This window comes from Mesoplodon bidens, assembly GCF_964165515.1.
Source record: "Mesoplodon bidens genome assembly, chromosome: 11".
NCBI lineage: Eukaryota > Metazoa > Chordata > Mammalia > Artiodactyla > Ziphiidae > Mesoplodon > Mesoplodon bidens.
In genome coordinates, this window is record NC_138167.1 from 20593241 (window position 1) to 20613944 (window position 20704).

The 20704-nt window shown below is 37.8% G+C and overlaps 1 protein-coding gene across 3 annotated transcripts in view; it reads left to right on the plus strand.

The window, feature by feature from the left end:
• RASSF8 (Ras association domain family member 8) overlaps positions 1 to 20704 on the plus strand; it is a 137195-nt gene that overhangs the window by 47403 nt on the left and 69088 nt on the right. Inside the window, exon 2 of one of the 3 annotated variants that reach the window (XM_081250075.1) lies at positions 6044 to 6127. The exons of the other annotated variants lie outside the window; for them this stretch is intronic. The gene's annotated coding sequence lies outside the window, so the exon portion shown is untranslated. The remainder of the gene's footprint in view (positions 1 to 6043; positions 6128 to 20704) is intronic. 3 annotated transcript variants of the gene reach the window in all.

The window sequence follows — 20704 nt, forward strand, 5'->3', positions numbered from 1 at the left end:
CAAAAAAAAGGATCCCAAATAAAATAATCCCAAAGAAATCCACAGAAAGATGCATTACAGTCAAGTTATCAGAAGTCAAAGACAGAATTTTTTTATTGAAGTATAGTTGATTTAGAATATTATGTTAGTTTCAGATGTACAGTATAGTGATTCATTTTTTTATAGATTATACTCCATTTAAAGCTATTATAAAATATTGGCTATATTCTCCAACTGTAAAAAATAATAATAATATGATGATAAAGTAGACAAATACGTGAAACAGAATAGAAAGCCGAGAAGAATGCTTTGATTAAAAATTATATTATAAATATAAAAATGTAGTAATAAATATACTAGAAGAGAATGTTCATAAATATCTGATTTTGGGTTTAGGGAAAGATAAACTAAAATACAGATGCAAAGATTTAAAAAGGAATGATTCATATATGTAATTACATCAAAAATAAAATAATTAAAATTTGCATATGTCAAATCACAAAAAGTATTCTATATAATGTATATATATATTATCATATATATAACTAAAGTTAATACCCATGTGTAAATAACTACTTAAGATCAGTAAGAAAATAATCAACACCCAATTTAAAAAATGAGTTTGTAGCTCTGTTTTTAGTTTTTTACGGAACCTCCATACTGTTCTCCATAGTGGCTGTACAAATTTACATTCCCACCAACAGTGTAGGAGGGTTCCCTTTTCTCCACACCCTCTCCAGCATTTACTGTTTGTAGACTTTTTGATGATGGCCATTCTGACTCATGTGAAGTGATATCTCACTGTAGTTTTGATTTGCATTTCCCTAATAATTAGCGATGTTGAGCATCTTTTCTTGCACCTCTTGGCCATCTGTATGTCTTCTTTGGAGTCTGGGATTGACATGTATACACTGCTGCATTTAAAATAGGTAACCAACAAGGACCTGCTGTATAGTACAGGGAACTCTGCTCAATATTCTGTAATAACCTAAATGGGAAAAGAATTTGAAAAAGAACAGATATATGTATAACCGAATCACTTCACTGTACACCTGCTACTAACACAACATTGCTAATCAACTATACTTCAGTATAAAATAAAAATAAAAATTAGTTAGTAGTTATTAATATTACATTATTATTACAGATTCTCTAAAACAAATGTATTTCTATTCAGAAATTTGAAAGTAGATTTTTTTTAAATCTAAGATTGACCAAATGTCTAAGATTTCATCATATGCCTTATTGAAAAAAAATTACCATAAAGATATGTTTATTGAGATGGACTATACACAGAATCAAGTGAATCAAGATCATCAGTCTCTGGGCAGGGTTGAACAAGACTGCATTTCCAGGCTACCATTCATATTAGACTGTGGCATATACCTGTGTATCTGGGATCGTGTTCCCTGGAAGGGTGGGGTCCAGCATCCCTGGGAATGATAAAGAGCAGTGTGCCCCTAGGTTTAAGTCTTAGCCCTTTCCCTGTGCCTATTATATCAAGTGTCACAGCAGCTTAAATGTTCAAATATTGATTGCCAATGACATTGAATCAAAGTTAAAGTCTTTATAGATTAACTGAGAGAATTAGGACATTTATTTTAATTCCACAGATCTTTTGATTTATTATTTATCCCTGCTCCACTTCCCCACTGACTCCACTGTTTTGTTTACAATGATTATATCTGGGCAGGAAATTTAAGGAATTTTTAGGAAATAACCAGTCTCCCTTCTATCCCGTCTCCTCTTTCACAGAAACACTGTGCCTCTCAAGTCTTAAGTATTATTTTGTTTAATTTACTTGTGCTGTTTTTCCTGAATATGGCTCTTAATGGTGACCTTGTTTTTTTCAGTAATACTAATGGATTTGTGGGCACCACAGCCCCTTTGTAACAAAGGATTAACCTTTGTATTTAAAACAATTACTAACTTAAAGTAATCCAGTAAGTTTAAAATGTATAGAAAGGTAAAAAATACAAAATAAGGTTACCTCCTTTCATTTTTCGTCCTTCAATCAAAGGTAACCATTGTTAACAGTTTCTTGGGTATCTTCGTGTACAAAGAACATGTATTTATGTTTTTTTAAATTTGTAGCTGTGTGTGTGTGTGTGTGTGTGTGTGTGTGTTACACAGGATTCTTTGCAGGTTGACTCCTTTAATTGCCAGAATAATCTTAAAGGCAGATATGATTATCAGATTGCACGTTGAATTGGTCAGAGTTCAGTGAATATTTATTGCTGGTTTGCATTCTTCCATGTGTCTGAGTTTTTAAAAATGAGTTTCGTATGTAATTACGTGAGACTGTGATCGCATCTCCTCCTGATTGCACCGGTGACTGTCGTTTTAGTAGAGTCATTCTCTATGACCTGGTTTCTATCCCAGTAAACTGAGGCAGTGCCTACATCTACCTGAATGCAGTAGGGAGAATATACAAAATCATTTTTTGTTTTTAAGATCTACTAAGGTAGTAATAATGTTATAACCCTCTTTCTAATTTTGCAAAGGCAGTTTCTTTTATCTAAAGTGGATTTTGTGAAAGTTACAGAAGAGGATGGAGTTCATGGTTTCTGCTTTTAAGGAACATATAGTCTCACCAAGTAAAAAAGGTTCACATCAGATGGGAAAAACAAAGTTTTTACTGACAAGTAATACCATGTTATATCAACAGCTGAACTTATACACTCCATCTCTTTCGCTCTTCCTCTCTTTCACATTTCAGCTGGGGTGTACTTGCTTCTTAGAAATTTAGGGAAACTTATCCTGAACCTCCAGTTTCAAAACTTATGAAAATCTCCCCGTGATCTTGCTCAGTCTAGAGTCCTGTGTCAAGTGAGCATCCCTTCATCTGTCTGACTTGCCTCTGTGTATGGTCTTCACTTTTTTCCAGTGTTAAACCTGCTTCTTTTAAAAGTGGTTTCTATTTCAAACACACACACACAACCCCACTTAGTGGTTCTACTAAAGACCAAGGAGTTAGAGGATAGAGACTCACTTTGCAAGAAAGACACCCTTGGTAGTCTTCCTGGCCCCTCACTTCATCCTTATCCCTTCCTTCCAGGATGTCCCAAAGAGCTGTGTCTGTAGTTTCAGAAATTGCCACATATCATCAGGATTCATCAATCTGGGTACCAATCAGCTTAACCCATTGTTAACTGTGTGACCTTGAATTCTCTAAATTGTAGTTTTCTCACTCGAATGTTGGGTAAGATTAAATTATATATGTAAAGGATTTTGTATGTAAAAAATCCAATGAATGATAGCTGTCATCATTTTTATTAAAATAGTGCCATTTTTCCCAAATGCTTCAGTCTTGTTTCAGACACAGGCTAGATACATTTTTATGTAAGTAGACTTTCACTTTTATACTTGAGGAGACTATATAACTGTTCAAACCAGACACTTTGGAGAGTGAAACCTGGTACTGTTGGTAATTATGCTGTGATAACAATGTAAACCATTGCTGTTCCAGGCAAACCCGGATGAGTGGTCACCCTGGGTATACCTATATGCCTAGTGCCTGATTTGTGGTGCAGGCTCAGAGAACTCGGGCCATTGTCCATTGAGTGAGACGGGGGACATGGGACAAGTGAGGTCACATTTATCTCTCTGAGCTTATCAGAAATCATTAAATCATTAAATTGAGGTTAACAATACTATCTCACAGAGTGGCTATAAAGATGAAATGAAACTGTGATCTCATAAAGCATGGAGTATACATCTGGAAATTGGATACCTGTTAAATCCCCTCTCCATCTGTGCAAATTACCTTAGTGGCACTGATGGATAAGTTTTGTGGATAGATGTTTCTGCTGTGTTATGCACTTACCTCTCATACTTCTTTTCTGTTTCTTTTCACCGGACATTGTAGGTGGCAATCATAACTAACTGCACACATGGTTCCACAGTTTACAGTGGAGGTTTAGTCTGTATTGTTTCAATTAAGCACTATTTGACATTGAAAGGCATGAATTGTGGTGTTCAGTAACCACACCTACTTTCCCTATAAGCTCTCTGTGGTATGCTTTTTTTTCTTTTGTGCTTCCTATTTTTTGGATGAATCATAATCTAAATAGGGGAATTTTTTTTTTAGTAAATATCTGTTAAGTATGAATGTTTATATGCATTTAATAGACGTGTGAATCAAAAGCACTTGTTTTGAACATCAATTGTAGAGATGTATTTCTTCCCTTGGGAGAAAATCTGTTAGCTCAACCTTGAAAATTGATAGAATATACGTAATATACGTACCAAATTTGATTTTCTTATGCTAATATATAAATAACACAAATCTGGGGACTTTCCTGGTGGTCAGTGGTTAAGAATCCGCCTTCCAATGCAGGGGACGAGGGTTCGATCCCTCGTTGGGGAACTAAGATCCCACATGCCGTGGGACAACTAAGCCCACATGCAGCAACTACTGAGCCGGAGCGCACTGGAGCCCGCCCACCACAACTAGAGAGAAGCCCAGGAGCTGCAGCAAAAGATCCTGTGTGCCACAACTAAGACCGATGCAGCCAAATAAATAAATAATCAATATGCAAAAAATAAGTAAATAATACAGATCTGGAGGAAGTAGTAGACCTTAAGGTTTGGATCTTTTGCAGAAGGATAAGAGGCTTTCACCATAATTTTCCATAGCTGTTCATTTCATTAGCAATTCTTTTTGACATGGTACTGCCCAGTCTTTTGGCTTACAGAGAGTCTACTGGGGGATAGACAGGTGGTGAATGGTTATGGTCATGTTATGAATTACACAACAGTGGAATGAAGGAGGTGCTATGGGAGCACATGGGGAAGTACTGTAACTGCAGAGGTTAAGGAGAGATGCTGTGGAGATCATTTGAGCTGAGTATTTAAAAGTGAGTAGGTCTTTAGGGAGGCAGCAGAAGGCCTTCTAAAATAGCCTGGGAAATAGCATATGCAAAATCTAGAAAGGCACATAAGGAGCATGATGTGTTTGGGGATAAACAAGTACATCTTGGTGTGAATATGAATACAGATGGGAAGGAGATGGCTGATTTTAAAAAAACAGGATTCTTATTCTAGTTTGATAGAAACAAGCTTTTCTTTTAGGGGCTCTGGGCTTTATGGTAATTGAAAGGATCAAAATTATTTATAAGTAAACAAAGTTCTAGTTGGAGGATAAGTAGAAATATTGATGGTTTGGAGTAACCTAAACTTCAGATATTTCTGTAAGGAGAAAATTTATTCACACTTTTTATTCTTGATAATTTCTTTATAGTCTCAAGAAATTAAACATTTAACATATCTTTATTCTTCAAAAGGATATTGCTACTTTAAAATATTCTCACTTTAAAAAATAGGTATGGGGCTTCCCTGGTGGCGCAGTGGTTGAGAGTCCGCCTGCCAATGCAGGGGACACGGGTTCGTGCCCCGGTCCGGGAGGATCCCATATGCCGCGGAGGGGCTGGGCCCGTGAGCCATGGCCGCTGGGCCTGCGCATCCGGAGCCTGTGCTCCACAACGGGAGAGGCCACAACAGTGAGAGGCCACCAAAAAAAAAAAAAATAATAGGTATGAATAGATAACATTCAAAGCTATACTGTTTCCAGGCCATTGATTCAATGTTCCTTTCACTTCAACATTTTCTCCTGTTAGCTGCTCCAGCCACTGGACAATTTTACTGTGCAGATTCTTTGCAAATTTTGCCTTGTCAGAATGGGAATTGTGTGACGGATGAAATGATTAAAGATTGTACTTTTTTGATACAACAAATAATAATGCTTTCAGAAAAACAGGCTGGTATTAACTGCTATTTCTATTCCATTTTGCTTTCAAGGATCATTTGAATGTATACTCTCTATCTTTTTACTATATCAAAAAGCAGAAATATAAATAGTGATTTTTACTATTAACCAAGTAGTAATTTCATATAGTAATGTTATATTTATATCCTCATGTGAAAAGCAAAATAATGTCACATGGGCGACTTTACCTTAGTTCTGGCACCATCATGCCAGTGTCATTTTGTATTTTCCCTGTAAAACCCCATGGCATCTTGCAAGCATATACATAAAATCTTAATTTTATTTTTTACTTGGAAGGTACTTTGAAGATTCAGATTTGAGGTTGAAGAAAGGAAGACGCATTTGGGGACTGATCTGCTCCCTCTAGACTTCTTCTCTAGGGTAAAAATTCTCTGTTCTTCTCTGTGGTCCCAGTGCTGCCTAGCCAGTAGGTAAAGATCGGTCAAATAGGTAAATACATCTCTTCGTTTGCAGAGCCTGAATTACAACCCAGATCATTTGATTCCCAATCAGTCCAGTGTTCTTCCCTACACACTGGTACTTCCCCATACTGCAAAATGGATTTACATAGTAGCAAATTCCCAAGGTTTCAAGTTATGTGACATGTGTAGTTGCCAGCCATTATAATCCCACCGCCATCTCACAAGAGAGCCAAGCTCACCAACATGTTAGGACAAGGGGACCATCTGGGCTAAGAACCGATGGATATACTAGGATATTCTTGAATAAATTTTAATCCCTTGCTCAAGATGGATGGCACTTTGTGCTTTTCAGAATGTTGCTCACACTTCTTTTGATCAAACTATGAATCAGCAGATGCTATAGGATTGTAGACTTTATTTCTAGAGTAGTGTTTCTAAGCAGGAGAGGTTCCTCTACCAAGAGTGTTTGGGACATTTGCGATGCCATTTGTGAGGACATTCAATCACTGGTTGCTACAGTGATTGAAGAGATACTACCAGCAGTTAGTGAATGGGTGACAGAGAGGCCAGGCATCCTATCATGCACAGGTCAGTCCCACACAAAAACTTTAAAATGGCCCACTGTGCTTTACCAGTGAAAGTCCACAACTGGACATAACTTTTTACACACATACACAAAGCACTTTTGCATTGTCTTAAAATACAATTCGTTTCCCAGGAATGAAACTATTATGTAAATTAAGGGAAAGCGTACTTAATGCAGAACTTGAAAAAGAGTTGTCCCCTGACTTAAAAAACTGTGTCCTAGACAGCAGTGCCCCTTGTAGTATTCGAGTTTCCTATCAACATACCTGTTAGCAGCCTGCACTTATAACTGTTGGAGTCAGGATATAGGTGTGAGTATCATCCCTCAGTACCCGTGGGGGGTTGGTTCCAGGGCACACCTCAGATACCAAAATTTGAGGATGTTGAAGTCCCACAGTTGGCCCTCTGTATCCATAGCTGTGCATCCACAGATTCAACCAGCCGTGGATCATGTAGTACTGTAGTATTTATTGAAAAAAAATCTGCGTATAAGTGGGCCCACACAGTCAAACTCATGCTGTTCAAGGGTCAGCTGTACTTCATTATGTCTTGTCATTTACGTATTTAAGTTCCTGTCTCTGTTTGTTTTCTTTTATTTGTCTTCTTTCTGGCTTCTGTGTTGGGAATGGGAGATTTGGAGGTGGAGGAAGCGCGGGTGGAAGCAGTGAGATTCGTCAGGAGGCTGTTGGAGTAACTCAGCGGAGAGCATGGTAGGGTGGGTAGAGGTGGAGCCAGCAGGATTTCCTGACAGACTGGATGATGGGTAGTGAGAGAGGGGAGTCAGGATTAACTGGAGGCCTTTTGGCCTAAGCACCTAAAAGGCTGCATTCTGAGTGGTTTGAACTGAGATGAAAGAGTGTGGGTGCAACAAAATTAGGGAGGTAAGATCAAGAGTTCCTTTTGAGGCATGTTGAGTTCAAGTTGCCTACTGGACCAAGTGCCAACGTTGAGCTGGCATCTGGATGTGAGGCTGAAGTGAGCTAAAAATGTAAATGTGGGAATTGTCGAGTGTATGGCATTTCAAGTTGTGGTAAGTTGAACGAGATCACCCAGGGTGTGAATATGGATAGAAAGAGCAGAGGACCAAGGACAGATGTGGGACACTCAGACAGCAGGACAGCATAGAGAAGAGGAGGTTGAGGAGGGACACCAGTGAAGACAGAGGAAAACCAGGAGAGCACCGTGTCCCAGCAGCCAAAAGCAGAAAGTGTATTGGGAGGAGGGGGGGTAAACTGACTCTAGATTTAGCGCCATGAAGGTGATTGGTGACATTGATGAAGGAGTTTGGTGGAGTATGGGCGTAAGAGCCTGACAGGAACGGGCTCAGTAGAGTGGGAGGTAAGAAAACGAAAAGGGACAAGAAATGAAGGATAGGTAGTGGGTAAAGTGGGATCAGAAGAAAGCTGTTTTTGTTTTTTGTTTTTGCTGTTTTTAAGATGGTAAGGTAGCTACTGGTTTATTCTCTGATCCAGTATAAAAGTCAGTGGACAGAGTGGTGATGTTGGAGCAGATATGGGCAGGCCGGCACCCTGGTCCCCCACGGGGCTCTTGTGGCTGTAGTGCTTGTTTTCTAGGCAGCTGATTGCCGTAACCCTGGAAGAGCTAACTGATACCTAATAGATTTTGAGGCCCTGGGGCCAGAGGCTTTCTCACTCACTAGTGTTTGTTTTTTGTTTAGGAAAGTTGGTCAGCCACCAAACAAGAGCTTAGATTTTAGCCAGAAACTAAATTAGAAATCAGTGGAAAATTAGAAGGGAAGGTAGAACCAGTCGCTTCTCCTTAGGCAGTGACCACAGAGCAGCTAAAGTTTTTCCTTCCTGTCCGCTGGGACCATCTTAACCGTTTTGATTTGCAGGCAGAATGGTGCAAGGTCTTTAGAATAAGTAAAGTGAGGCACCTAGGAGGGCACAAAATGTGAGGAGGCACTCACTCTCAGAGTCGGGCAGGTAGTATTGGCACTTGACAATGATGCCTCCTTACACTTTGTGCCTTGCTTGCCACCCCTGAATTCCCCCAGCCCTGAGAATGGGCACTGTGATTTGTTCAAGGGACAGTAGGAAAGCTCTTTGTCCTAATTATCTCTTCTCATACTACCAGCTGGAGATGAATTTAACGTGCTTTAGTTAGTCAGATATTCCTCTTCCCCCTTAATGTCTAGTCGACTTCATCCACTGGAACCAACATAAAAAGGACTTGATGAAGAAGAAAAGTGTTTCTGGGCTGCAAAATTCTATTGTTGGTGATGGCAGAGCAGGAGATAGTTGACTGGAGCCTTTGGATAGACAAGGGGCAACATAAGGGACTGTTGGATCCCTACGAGGCCAGGGTACAGGGACTGGGAATACAAGGGAGACTGGTTAGGATCAATCCTGTTTATGAAGACTGGAATAGATTAGTCAGATATTTCCCAGATGAGCATATTATTTTTGATAGTGGTAGTTATTCTCCTAGGCCCTTGCTTCCTTTTTACGTCCAATCCCACAAGCACCTGAGTCAAATAAATGTGATGACATGATTAATTAACTAATAAATGGAGATGACTCATGAACTTCTGTTTAAATCTAGTGTCTTTAAAGGTTTTGTTATCATACATGTAGCAATAGTAGACCTTTAGGAGATGCTTTTTGAAACAAGTATATATTCTACTTAATTGTTTATTTTATTAGATGGTAGAGTATATATTAATTCAGCGTTGCAGACTGCCTAGATTCAGGTCTTGGCTTTTCCCCTAATGAGGTGTGTGATCTTGGGCAAGATGTATAACTTCTCTGTGGCATGGTTTCCTCTTCTAAAAAGTAGGGACAATAATAGTACCAGTCTCTTAAGATTATTATGAGAATTAAATAAATTGATACATTCAAAGCACTTAGCACTTGTTAATACTTTAACAAAAGCTGTCAGGCATTTAATATTTTAAAAGTGAGGAAACTCAATCTCCGCTTCTTCCCCAAGTAGCATTATAACCAGCAATGAATGCTTGAGTGTTGGTTCTATGAACTGTAGTTATTTAGCCTTTCTTCAATGGCTGTAAATAGCTTGTATTTCTGAAGATGGAGGAATAGAAGACATCTTCCCATCTGGCCTCATGTCTATATATCACTCTTGACACCTGAACATAACTGTGCTCATATGTTATTTTGTTATTTATTTATATCTTTAGTAATCATGTGAGTGAGTTGGATTTTTTAAAATTGGTGGGGACTGTGATTAGTGTCCAGATTTGTTTCTTCTTGGGCATTCTTTGTCCATGATATTTCGTTTCATGTGTTTGTCCATCTTCATGCTCTGTCCCTCCACCCGAATTTATAGAATCAAGTTAAAGGTTTCCGTGCAGTCAAGATTTCCGTGCAGTCAGTAGCCTGTTATCCACAGGGTCTGTGTTGGCATGGGCTCGCCCTCAGGGAGCTTGGCAGTTGTGCCCAGTAATGAGAGAAGGCTTATTCTTGTGTGGTGTGCCCACGGCACTGCCCTCCCAGCTTCTCTTCTGTTTCCAATAATCCAAGTCTGTTTCATAAACCCATGGTACGATGTGGCTTCTCTAGCAATAGTCACCTGGTGGGACAGCATTTTAGTGTCCGTATAACACTTTGAAGTAGAAGAGTCTAGTTTGATGCTCACAGCAAACTAAAGAGGGAAATAGTCTTATCAGTATTCTGCAGATGGAGAAATGAGCATCCATGAGTTTAAGGAAGTTCAGGGTTAAAAGGTTAAATTAAGTAGTGAACCCAGGTCTGCTGACTCTTTAAATCCTATGTCCTTCCATTTTCATTGCTTTCCAGTCAGATTCACTCAGGCTCAGTAAAATATACTGTAATAAGACCTGGAGTAGTAGCCAACCCTATTAATTAGAAATCATAACCATGGAGTCAGAATTTCAAGCAATATTGTAATATTTGACACTATTTTTAGCTGTTGAAAACTTTTTATAATAAAAGGATCTAATTTCCTTTTAGTGATATATTGTTCATTCTCCTGGTTATATATCATAAGCATTTTCTATCTAGTTTTAAATTTTTAAAGGTCTTTTTTTCATTTTATATATATATTTTATATATATATATATATATATATATATATATAAATATATATATATATATACTTTGTCATTAAAGTAGATTTCATGTTGGTTGAAGTCTGTTTTCTTTCACTGCAGCTGGTGTTGAGTAGGCCTAGATTAAGACTCTGAAATTCTTAGAAGAGTGTGATTACAAGTTCCTATCCCGTACTTGGTAGGTAGGTGAGTGGTCCCAGGAAGAGTAAAAAGTTTCTATTTTTGTAACCATTATTTTTCTAAGCCTCATTCTGAGTAAATGGCACATTTCTGTATTGCGTGGACAAACCTCAGACCTGTAGCGTTGGTTTGGGGAATATGAGAGGGTGGCCCTGGCCCTTTGTTGCTTCATGGAGTTGTGTCCGTGTGCCCTGCGTGAGCTGCCAGGGCCTCTGCTCAGCAGATGCAGCCACAGCTGGCTGGTGCCGTAAATTCAGTGACTTGCTGAGGGAGAGCTCACTCACCACAGCAGCAGATTTGGGCAGGGACCTGCCTTTCAAGATCGCATTCAGTGATCAGAAACTAATGAGCCCTGAAAGACTCAAACTCCTATAATATTACTAATAGTAGCTATTTTAAAGTAATTACTGCATGCCAGGTTGTATTTAAGTCTTCATGTTCATTGTAACTTAGCTCTGACAAATTTAAGGATTATTATTCACATTTTAGAGCCAAGGAAGCTAGTAATCTGTCTAAGGTCATACACCTAATATGTGGAGAGGTCAGGATTTGAACCCAGGGCTGTCTGACCACTAAAATGTGTTCTAAACCAACAGCTTCCACAGGAGGGATGGTGAACTATGTCATGTGTGTATGCTGCCTGTGTTCATAGCAGACATAATTAATTGATTGTGGTACGTGTTTATGTTGAGCCTGATAATCCTTTTCAGCATTGCATCCTTGGCATCTGTAGTCCAACAGCCTTAGAAGGCAAGATAAAACATATGTGCTATCCTTAACTGCAAATGTGCCTGTATTAACTTTCTCCTAAATTCCGGTGGTGTGTTGAAATTGGGCTGATTTTGCTTTTGGGAAATAATAAATAAGATAGATAATTGCTGTATTTTATAGGAAGAACAAACATGCAGTATTTTTCTATAGAAGTCTTGATTGAAGTGGAAAATTGACTTTAATACAGGTTAAATTCCATTTTAAATAACATAAAATCATCTCCATGTCAAAAAAATGTAAAACAAGTTGATTACTGATTTATGTTTATTTATTTGAAATTTTTCTCAAATGGATATTTGAAATAAAAGAACAAATTTTGACAGTGCTCATGGAGTTTGTTATCATGAAATGAGATTTTTTTAATTTCTTTTACAATCAGCAAAAACTGGCTGTGGAGTCTTCATTAAATTTTAATCACAGATCAAAGTACTAATCCTTTAAGAATTGAATTTAAAACTGTGTTTCAGTTAAAATTGTGGAAATTATTAGGATTACAGCTTTAGTTAGTTAGTCATTCCTTTTTCCTTTCGACCTTATTACTACTTCAGCTGAAGATAGTGTTTTCTTTTTCAAATTTCACATATGGTCAGATAGACATTCCAATGTCTCTTCTGACCCCTTGATATAAAGGGGCTCCACCCACTGCGGGATAATTGAAGAGCATCTTTTTTTAAAAAATAAATTTATTTATTTATTTTTGTCTGTGTTGGGTCTTTGTTGCTGTGCTTGGGCTTTCTCTGGTTGCGGCAAGCGAGGGCTACTCTTCGTTGCAGTGCACGGGCTTCTCTTTGCAGTGGCTTCTCTTGTTGCGGAGCACGGGCTCTAGTCGTGCGGGCTTCAGTAGTTGTGGCACGAGGGCTCAGTAGTTGTGGCTCGCAGGCTCTAGAGCACAGGCTCACTAGTTGTGGCTCATGGGCTTAGTTGCTCTGCAGCATGTGGGATCTTCCCGGACCAGGGCTTGAACTCGTGTCCCCTGCATTGGCAGGCGGTTTCTTAACCACTGTGCCACCAGGGAAACCCCTGAAGAGCATCTTGACACAGGATTTTCAGGGTCAGAGTTTTTGAGCCAAAGACCAGTAATACCTACAATATTAAATTGTCATTCCTGTCTGCTGCTTAGTGTTCACATTTCTAGAAAATGCACTCTTCATTTTTCTCCTCTGAAATCTGAGACACAAAACTGAGAAATAGAAAACAATTTATGTCAAAATATGTATTCATAGATAGGCCATTCTACCAGCAAAGAGATTACGGTGAGATTTTATCCAAATTCATGTGTAAGGTCATGGAAAATTGCTTATCTGTTGTGTGTATCTTTAAAGTTAAGTAACATTATACTTTGTTACCTATCTCAGTTTGCAGAGAAATGAAAATTTTCCATATTTATTTTCATAGTGATGTTGTTAGGAGAAGAGAATATATAAAAGCTAAAGTTAGATGATCCATTATTGTGTTAATACGAAATGCTGATTTGAATGTGCTTTTAGGAAAAATGAATGAGATTAAGAGAAATAACTCATTAGTTGTGCTTCTTTAGTCACTCTGCTTGTTCTCAGTAGTACCATTTCTGTTTTTTCTTTTTTTTTAATTTTATTTATTGTTTTGGCTGTGTTGGGTCTTTATTGCTGCGCGCGGGCTTTCTCTAGTTGTGGTGAGCGGGGGCTACTCTTTGTTGCGGTGCGTGGGCTTCTCATTGCGGTGGCTTCTCTTGTTGCAGAACACGGGCTCTAGGTGCGTGGGCTTCAGTAGTTGTGTCACATGGGCTCAGTAGTTGTGGCACACGGGCTCTAGAGTGTAGGCTCAGTATTTGTGGCACATGGGCTTAGTTGCTCCGTGGCATGTAGGATCTTCCCAAACCAGGGATGGAGCCCATGTCCCCTGCATTGGCACGCAGATTCTTATCCACTGTGCCACCAGGGAAGTCCCCTACCGTTTCTGTTTTTTCTTTATTGATAAGGTTCTAGCTACTCATACTTTAAAAACAGAAGATAGTACTTCTCTGTAACACTGTGACCACAGACCCCGCTAACTCTAACTAATGTTTACTTTGAAGTGCTGGTGGCCAGTTGGAGTTTATAATTTGTTACCAAATTACTATTATCTTTATTTTCATCCTGTATTTTGCCTGTCAGGCAGTCATACTTTACAAAATTGTACAGTCAGAACCTTCAACTGAAGAGTTTGTTTAAGTAGAGACAGGAAGAGCCTATTTATCCTTGAAACACATGAGAAATTCATTCATTTTCTTTTGTTTTAAACTTTTAAAAGCCTGGAAGTTATTAAGGGCTGTTTTGGGGTTTGTTTGTTTGACTGATTGGTATTTTTGTTTTGTTTCATTTTTGGATTTTATGACACTCCCTGGTTCTAATGTCTAACCAGTGCTTTTTCTTTGCTTCATGTATAGTGTTCCTTTAGATAAAGAAATAGTTTCTTGCTAATTTTTACATATCTCAATAATCTTGGGCCATGGCTTGCAGGTCCAGGATTTTTCATGCAGTGTTACCTTAATTAATCTGCGTATTCTTGCTGTCTGTTCCAGAGAGTTGCAGTTTGGAATTTGAGGGGTGGTACAGGATGGATGGGTAGAAACGAAGGTGGGCTTTTTTAATGTGTTAATATTTTATTGAGGTATAAGTGACACATAACATTATGTTAGTTTTGGATGTACAACATAATGATTTGTTGTACTGTGTATGTACTGTATGTACATACATATTTGTATGTACTGTGAAATAGTCACTATGGTAAGTTAACACCACCTCCTTAACAAAATTGTTTTTTCTTGAAATGAGGACTTTTTTTCTTTTTTGAGGTGAGGACTTTTAAGGTCTCTCTTAGCAACTTTCAAATATGCCGTACACTATTATTAACTGTAGTCACCATACCATACGTTATATCCCCATGCTTATTTATTTCATAGCTGGAAGTTTGTGCCTTTTGACCCCCTTCACCCATTTCGCCCACCCCTCTACCTCCTGCCTCTGGCAACCATCAATCTGTTCTCTGTATCTATAAACTTGGAATTTTGTTGGTATTCCACATAATAGTGAGATCATATGATATGTCTTTTTCTCACTTATTTCACTTAGCATAATGCCATCAGGGTGCCTCCACGTTGTTGCAAATGGCAAGATTTCCTTCCTTTTTATGGCTGAATAATATTCGTGTGTATGTATGGTGTGTGTACATACCACATTTTCTTTACCTATTCATCCATCGGAGGAGCTTTAGGTTGTTTCCATTTCTATGTAGCTATCATAAATACTGCTACAGTGAACATAAGGGTGCATATATCTTTTTTTGTTGTTGTTGTTAATATAGAATTTTATTCCCAGATAAACTACCATGCAACTTTGAGCAAAATAATTATATTATAAAACATACATTAGGAATGTTTAACATTTACAAGCAGTCTCTAAAAGAACTAATAAAGGATTTATTCCAGCAAGAGGACATGTGAATTCAGAGGAAAGGCATGAGGCAAAGGAAACAAAGCATTTGTTTTTCTTGTCAATGAAAAACAAGTGACATTGCTGCGGTGGTTAAGCTGTACCACTTTCAAAAATGCCAAATGCCCTTGAATTCAGTAATCTTAATATTTCATCTCATGCTCCCTACTTTAATATACTGTTTTTAGTTTCACTAAAGGAGAAAATTATATTTTCAAGTACAGAGACCAAAAATTTTTTTGGCAAGAACATGCTTATAGAAATTTTAAATGACCAGAATAAATCAATTATATATAGACACAATGTACCAAGGATACAAAAACACTCTTCAAAAAAATAGTTATAAAACATCAGGGTTGCGGGGAGAAGGTAGAGGAAATACAACCATCAAAAAACTGAGAATGGGGAGAACTGTTGTATCCTGGACCCTGCTCTGTCACAAAACCAAGATCACTTTAACTGCTTAACCTACAAAATAAAGGTTTGAGGGACATCAACATTCTTTTTTTTTTTTTTTTTTTTGCTTTATAACAAATTTAATCAGTTATACATATACATATGTTTCCATATCCCCTCCCTTTTGCGTCTCCCTCCCACCCTCCCTATCCCACCCCTCCAGGCGGTCACAAAGCACCGAGCTGATCTCCCTGTGCTATGCGGCTGCTTCCCATTAGCTATCTACCTTACGTTTGGTAGTGTATATATGTCCATGCCGCTCTTTCACTTTGTCACAGCTTACCCTTCCCCCTCCCCATATCCTCAAGTCCATTCTCTAGTAGGTCTGTGTCTTTATTCCTGTCTTACCCCTATGTTGTTCATGACATTTTTTTTTCTTAAATTCCATATATATGTGTTAGCATACAGTATTTGTCTTTCTCTTTCTGACTTACTTCACTCTGTATGACAGACTCTAGGTCTATCCACCTCATTACAAATAGCTCAATTTCATTTCTTTTTATGGCTGAGTAATATTCCATTGTATATATGTGCCACATCTTCTTTATCCAATCATCCGATGATGGACACTTAGGTTGTTTCCATCTCCGGGCTATTGTAAATAGGGCTGCTATGAACATTTTGGTACATGTCTCTTTTTGAATTATGGTTTTCTCAGGGTATATGCCCAGTACTGGGATTGCTGGGTCATATGGTAGTTCTATTTGTAGTTTTTTAAGGAACCTCCATACCGTTCTCCATAGTGGCTGTACCAATTCACATTCCCACCAGCAGTGCAAGAGTGTTCCCTTTTTTCCACACCCTCTCCAGCATTTATTGTTTCTAGATTTTTTGATGATGGCCATTCTGACTGGTGTGAGATGATATCTCATTGTAGTTTTGATTTGCATTTCTCTAATAAGTAAAGATGTTGAGCATCCTTTCATGTGTTTGTTGGCAGTCTGTATATCTTCTGTGGAGAAATGTCTATTTAGGTCTTCTGCCCATTTTTGGATTGGGTTGTTTGTTTTTTTGTTATTAAGCTGCATGAGCTGCTTATAAATTTTGGAGATTAATCCTTTGTCAGTTGCTTCATTTGCAAATATTTTCTCCCATTCTGAGGGTTGTCTTTTGGTCTTGTTTATGGTTTCCTTTGCTGTGCAAAAGCTTTTAAGTTTCATTAGGTCCCATGTGTTTATTTTTGTCTTTATTTCCATTTCTCTAGGAGGTGGGTCCAAAAGGATCTTGCTGTGATTTATGTCATAGAGTGTTCTGCCTGTGTTTTCCTCTAAGAGTTTTATAGTGTCTGGCCTTACATTTAGGTCTTTAATCCATTTTTTTTTTTCTTTAATCCATTTTGAGCTTATTTTTGTGTATGGTGTTAGGGAGTGATCTAATCTCATACTTTTACATGTCCCTATCCAGTTTTCCCAGCACCACTTATTGAAGAGACTGTCCTTTCTCCACTGTACATTCCTGCCTCCTTTATCAAAGATAAGGTGACCATATGTCCGTGGGTTTAACTCTGGGCTTTCTATCCTGTTCCATTGATCTATCTTTCTGTTTTTGTGCCAGTACCATACTGTCTTGATTACTGTAGCTTTGTAGTATAGTCTGAAGTCAGGGAGCCTGATTCCTCCAGCTCCATTTTTCGTTCTCAAGATTGCTTTGGCTATTCGGGGTCTTTTGTGTTTCCATACAAATTGTGAAATTTTTTGTTCTAGTTCTGTGAAAAATGCCAGTGGTAGTTTGATAGGGATTGCATTGAATCTGTAGATTGCTTTGGGTAGTAGAGTCATTTTCACAATATTGATTCTTCCAATCCAAGAACATGGTACATCTCTCCATCTATTTGTATCATCTTTAATTTCTTTCATCAGTGTCTTATAATTTTCTGCATACAGGTCTTTTGTCTCCTTAGGTAGGTTTATTCCTAGATATTTTATTCTTTTTGTTGCAATGGTAAATGGGAGTGTTTCCTTGGTTTCACTTTCAGATTTTTCATCATTAGTATATAGGAATGCCAGAGATTTCTGTGCCTTAATTTTGTATCCTGCAACTTTACCAAATTCATTGATTAGCTCTAGTAGTTTTGTGGTAGCATCTTTAGGATTCTCTATGTATAGTATCATGTCATCTGCAAACAGTGACAGCTTTACTTCTTCTTTTCCAATTTGGATTCCTTTTATTTCCTTTTCTTCTCTGATTGCTGTGGCTAAAACTTCCAAAACTAGGTTGAATAAGAGTGGTGAGAGTGGGCAACCTTGTCTTGTTCCTGATCTTAATGGAAATGGTTTCAGTTTTTCACCATTGAGGACGATGCTGGCTGTGGGTTTGTCATATATGGCTTTTATGATGTTGAGGAAAGTTCCCTCTATGCCTACTTTCTGCAGGGTTTTTATCATAAATGGGTGTTGAATTTTGTCGAAAGCTTTCTCTGCATCTATTGAGATGATCATATGGTTTTTCTCCTTCAGTTTGTTAATATGGTGTATCACATTGATTGATTTGCGTATATTGAAGAATCCTTGCATTCCTGGAATAAACCCCACTTGATCATGGTGTATGATCCTTTTAATGTGCTGTTGGATTCTGTTTGCTAGTATTTTGTTGAGGATTTTTGCATCTATGTTCATCAGTGATAATTGGCCTGTAGTTTTCTTTCTTTGTGACATCCTTGTCTAGTTTTGGTATCAAGGTGATGGTGGCCTCGTAGAATGAGTTTGGGAGTGATCCTCCCTCTGCTATATTTTGGAAGAGTTTCAGAAGGATAGGTGTTAGCTCTTCTCTAAATGCTTGTTAGAATTCGCCTGTGAAGCCATCTGGTCCTGGGCTTTTGTTTGTTGGAAGATTTTTTATCACAGTTTCAATTTCAGTGCTTCTGATTGGTCTGTTCATATTTTCTATTTCTTCCTGATTCAGTCTTGGCAGGTTGTGCATTTCTAAGAATTTGCCCATTTCTTCCAGGTTGTCCATTTTATTGGCATAGAGTTGCTTATAGTAATCTCTCATGATCTTTTGTATTTCTGCAGTGTCAGTTGTTACTTCTCCTTTTTCATTTCTAATTCTATTGATTTGAGTCTTCTCCCTGTTTTTCTTGATGAGTCTGGCTAATGGTTTATCAATTTTGTTTATCTTCTCAAAGAACCAGCTTTTAGTTTTATTGATCTTTGCTATCGTTTCCTTCATTTCTTTTTCATTTATTTCTGATCTGATTTTTATGATTTCTTTCCTTCTGCTAACTTTGGGATGTTTTTGTTCTTCTTTCTCTAATTGCTTTAGGTGCAAGGTTAGGTTGTTTATTCGAGATGTTTCCTGTTTCTTAAGGTGGGATTGTATTGCTATAAACTTCCCTCTTAGAACTGCTTTTGCTGCATCCCATAGGTTTTGGGTCGTCGTGTCTCCATTGTCATTTGTTTCTAGGTATTTTTTAATTTCCTCTTTGATTTCTTCAGTGATCACTTCGTTATTAAGTAGTGTATTGTTTAGCCTCCATGTGTTTGTATTTTTTACAGCTCTTTTCCTGTAATTGATATCTAGTCTCATAGCATTGTGGTCAGAAAAGATACTTGATACAATTTCAATTTTCTTAAATTTACCAAGGCTTGATTTGTGGCCCAAGATATGATCTATCCTGGAGAATGTTCCATGAGCACTTGAGAAAAATGTGTATTCTGTTGTTTTTGGATGGAATGTCCTATAAATATCAATTAAGTCCATCTTGTTTAATGTATCATTTAAAGCTTGTGTTTCCTTATTTATTTTCATTTTGGATGATCTGTCCATTGGTGAAAGTGGGGTGTTAAAGTCCCCTACTATGATTGTGTTACTGTCGATTTCTCCTTTTATGGCTGTTAGTATTTGCCTTATGTATTGAGGTGCTCCTATGTTTGGTGCATAAATATTTACAATTGTTATATCTTCTTCTTGGATCGATCCCTTGATCATTATGTAGTGTCCTTCTTTGTCTCTTCTAGTAGTCTTTATTTTAAAGTCTATTTTGTCTGATTTGAGAATTGCTACTCCAGCTTTCTTTTGGTTTCCATTTGCATGGAATATCTTTTTCCATCCCCTTACTTTCAGTCTGTATGTGTCTCTAGGTCTGAAGTGGGTCTCTTGTAGACAGCATATATATGGGTCTTGTTTTTGTATCCATTCAGCCAATCTGTGTCTTTTGGTGGGAGCATTTAGTCCATTTACATTTAAGGTAATTATTGATATGTATGTTCCTATTCCCATTTTCTTAATTGTTTTGGGTTCGTTATTGTAGGTCTTTTCCTTCTGTTGTGTTTCTTGCCTAGAGAAGTTCCTTTAGTATTTGTTGTAAAGCTGGTTTGGTGGTGCTGAACTCTCTCAGCTTTTGCTTGTCTGTAAAGGTTTTAATTTCTCCATCAAATCTGAATGAGATCCTTGCTGGGTAGAGTAATCTTGGTTGCAGGTTTTTCTCCTTCATCACTTTAATTATGTCCTGCCACTCCCTTCTGGCTTGTAGAGTTTCTGCTGAGAGATCAGCTGTTATCCTGATGGGGATTCCCTTGTGTGTTATTTGTTGTTTTTGCCTTGCTGCTTTTAATATGATTTCTTTGTGTTTAATTTTTGACAGTTTGATTAATATGTGTCTTGGCGTATTTCTCCTTGGATTTATTCTGTATGGGACTCTCTGTGCCTCCTAGACTTGATTAACTATTTCCTTTCCCATATTTGGGAAGTTTTCAACTATAATCTCTTCAAATATTTTCTCAGTCCCTTTCTTTTTCTCTTCTTCTTCTGGAACCCCTATAATTCGAATGTTGGTGCGTTTAATGTTGTCCCAGAGGTCTCTGAGACTGTCCTCTGTTCTTTTCATTCTTTTTTCTTTATTTTGCTCTGCAGCAGTTATTTCCACTATTTTATCTTCCACCTCACTTATCCGTTCTTCTGCCTCAGTTATTCTGCTATTGATCCCATCTAGAGTATTTTTTATTTCATGTATTGTGCTTTTAATCGATGCTTGATTCATCTTTAGTTCTTCTAGGTCCTTGTTAACTGTTTCTTGCATTTTGTCTATTCTATTTCCAAGATTTTG